Below are 4,050 nucleotides of genomic sequence, written 5' to 3'. Positions count from 1 at the left end.
TGTGTGTGTGTGTGTTCAAAGAATTGCCTTCAAAAGAGCCACAGGCACATATGTATCTTTTAGCTGACACATTCTAAAATTTAACTTTCAAAACAGTTCTATGTTACATGCGTTTTCTAAAGCATATAGCAGAATAATGTGGAAATTTGTCAATGCATTTACAAAGCTAAAATAATTCTTATTCAAACCCGATTATCCTCTAAAGAATACACAGGCAATAATTCTAATAAAATATTAATACATTGAATACAAAAGTGTCTTGAAAGAATAAAAGTTCATGACCAAATAAACCTTGTTGCTGATTTAATTCCTCAAACCAAAAGGTTAAATGAGAACAATCATATGTTCACCATGATAGATTCTCAAAAGGCATAAAAAATTCAACCATTTCTATCTGAAATTTTTAATAAACAGATTCAAATGATTGTGTATTTGATTAAAAAATAATTTTAAACAACATTCAATCATGTGCTCCATAGTAAAATGTCACATTGGAAGAATTATAGTTAAAGTAATTAATAAGAAGAAAATACTTACTATCACCCATATTACCTAACAACATTATGTACTTTCTCACCAATGCATATAGATGAAGATATGAAATTTAAAATTGGAAGGGAAGGATTTACCAATATCTGGAGGTGATATGATTACTTTTCTGGAAAATCCAAGAAAACTATTTTAGAAATAATATATATATATATACATATTCCAAGACAAGTATTGATTTGGGTGAAGGGAAGGGCAATGTACCAAATATGAGTGATCAACACAGTGGCATTGAGGAAGAGGAAGACATAGAGAGGTACATGGGAGCATAGGAGGTACAGACAACAAAGATGAACTCTTTTGCATGTACAGTAATATGTTGTCAGTCATAGCAAGCATTGATCTATGGGTGGATAATGGATGGGAAGACAGGCTGAATGATCAAGTATGTCTAGGCAGGGGGCAGTGTGTCCATGACTATGTATAGGGTTAGCAACGTTTCTAAGTGCTGTAAAAATGTCCAGGTGTATAGTAGAGCTGACAATAGGCAAGGTTGTGGTAGCTTCTTGGCAACTCCAGTTACCCTGAGAGAGTGAATAGTTGGACCTGTGGGCTTGGGACCATGGTCACAGGGGACATCAAGCTCAATTGGGATAACATATTATACAAAAACATTGTTCTACAACCTAATTTGGTGAGTAATAACTAGGATCTTAAAAGCTTGCCAACAGCGATCTATATACAATGATGGGTCTCTCCTCATCCAGAGCAAAGAACAATGAAGAAAACCAAAGATGAATGGAAACAATTAGACCAAGGGACTAGTACACCATATGATTCTCAGCCTATATGAGATCAGAAGATCCAGATGGTGCCTAGCTACTACTGTCAATCACTCATAGGGGGAACTATGTAGGAGATTCTGGATAGAGTAGGAGGACAATGTGGAACAAAACTCAAAATCATTTAAAAAAAAAAAAAAAAGAAAGACCAAGTTTGCTGATCTGATAGAGCCTGGGTGAGACCCCTGAGACTATGCCCCCTAGCCACCCTTCAGGTTTGGGATTTAACTCACTTCTGTGGCTTCCAGCCAAACAATAGATAGGCATATGAGGTGAACATTTACATCAGATAGATACACTAATTGGAGCAATAGTTATGGGCATGCAGAAGGGCAGTATTTGCACAGGGAGATAGCTTGCGGGGGGGGGGGCTGGAATGCATGAGAGGGAAGGAAACAGGGAAGAGGTAACTACAGGGAGGAGGTGGGAAGAGAGCTGTTACATTGTGGTGAATTGCAGTCAATGTCATGAGATAAAACGTATATGAACTGCTGTATGGAAAATGAATTTGCTCTGTAAACTTTCACCTGAATCACAATAAAAATTTAAAAATAGAAAAGAGAAGAAGATGGCATCATACCTGTAGCCCACATGTCTGTTCCCTCTAGCATCTTAATTTCTGAAAAACTAGGTATAGTGGATAGAAACTGATACTGGAGTTGTGAACAGCTGAGGAGGAGAAAACGTGCCAGATTTAGTGGAGGCAGAGAAAAAGAGCAGATTAAACAGCTGGGGGAAATAAAGGAACCTGCCTAGACAGCAAAGAGACAAAAAAAAAAAACAGAGAAGCAGAAATCTCACTAGCAATATAAAAGAGAGCAGTGGAGAGAACAGGGGAGGGTGGGGACCACAGAACCTACAGAGGCTTCAGGGACTTGGAATACCCACACCGGGAGTTTCTGATGGTAACCTTGAGAGCTTAGCTGAGTGAGTAGATAGCCTTGCTGAGAAACAGAGCAAAAACCCCCTTGGCTCAGGCTGCCACAGAGTTCAGAAAGGAGAGGGGGCAAAGAGGAAACTGGACACAAGTAGACTGAGTGCTGGAGTGAGTTCACAGCAGTGGGCTGGGGTCAACTCTTCCACAACCACTTTTTAGCACAGAGTGGACCAGGGTACAGGGTTTATGCTGCTTCCTGACCCAAGTGGAAAGTAGTAGCCCCTTAACCTTTGGGGTCTCTGTCAATTTTGAACCACAGGTCTGTGACTGACAATAAAACATCATCATTAGTAGCCATCCCAAGCAGACTCAAACCAAACTCCCAGAGCCAGCAGCAAGTGACCAACTATGGAAAACAGGAACTCACTACTAGCCCTTTTCTCTGTCTGTCTGTCTGTCTGTCTCTCTCTCTCTCTCTTCCCCTTCTCCCCTGCCTCATCCAATAGGAGGAGCACATTAAGCCACCACAACACCTGCTCAGCCCAACACCAAATCCCTTTCATGACAGAGACCAGCATCCATATTCTCAACAGTGATACCACTAACACAGAAAACTGGAGAGCAATCCAGTGCATCTCAATTAATAACCAAAAAAGTACATGTGTTCCACACTTGCAAACATACTTAAACATAAAATCAGAGTGAAACAAATCAATGCATAACTAACAGTTAACAACAACAACTTTAAAATGTCTAGGAAACAACAGACAACCTCAAATCAAAAAAACACAGGACAAGACAATAGAAATAAAACCCCAACTGAAACAATTAATTATCATGGAAGAAGAACAAGCAATAGAATTATCTGGGAAGAAATTCAGAAGATATATATAACCACAAAGAAAATTAACATTCCCCCTAAGTAAACCCAGAAAGAAGAAAAACATATGGGCTTAGTAAGCAGAAAACCAACAATAAAGAAGAAAAGAGAAGAAACACTTGATAATAAAATGAGCTCAGCACAGAAAAATATTTGAATGAAGGAAATCACCAACAATTATATATATATATATAATTACAGAGTTAGACAACATGGGTAGAACAAAAGAGCAGACTAGAACTGGCTGAAGAACACATTTTCCAACTAGAAGACAAATCCCTTGATGCCAGCCTGTATGAAGAAAAATCAAAACAATAATTTAATAGAAATGAAAAGAACCTAAGAGTTATACGGGATAACATGAAAAGAAACAACATACGCCTCATTGGAATACCAGAACAAGAGGAGGCGGGGGGGGGGGGAACTGAGAAAATTGTGGAAGACTTACTAACAGAAAAGTTCCCCCATATCATGAAGGAAGAAAAGATATCTGTCCAAGAAGTTCAATGAACCCCATACAGGATAGATCCCAAGAGAAAGTCACTAAAACACATTATAATCAAACTCTCCAAAACCAAAGACAGAGAAAGAATCTGATGAGCAGTTTGGGGAGGTGGGGAGAATGTCTCCTATAATGGACAAGCAGTAAGACTAAACTCTGATTACTCAGTGGAAACCATACAAGCAAGAAGGCAATGGAACAACATATATAACACACTGAAGGAAAAGAACTACTAACCAAGAATTCTATATCCAGCCAAATTATCCATCAAATATGAGGGTGAAATCAAGACATTCTCAGAAAAAACAGAAATTAAGGGAATTTGTGAAAACCAGACCAACCCTATAAGAAATGCTAAAGGGAGTCCTTTCAATAAAGAACCCACAACAGAGAACAACAAATTAATTTGACATCAACAATTAAAAAACAAACTAGAAATAGATGCTCAAAATAAACTCAT

Source organism: Orycteropus afer, unplaced genomic scaffold, assembly GCF_000298275.1.
Source record: "Orycteropus afer afer isolate SDZICR_OR568_19922 unplaced genomic scaffold, OryAfe1.0 scaffold00045, whole genome shotgun sequence".
Classification (NCBI taxonomy): Eukaryota; Metazoa; Chordata; class Mammalia; order Tubulidentata; family Orycteropodidae; genus Orycteropus; species Orycteropus afer.
This window is presented reverse-complemented; position numbering follows the sequence as displayed.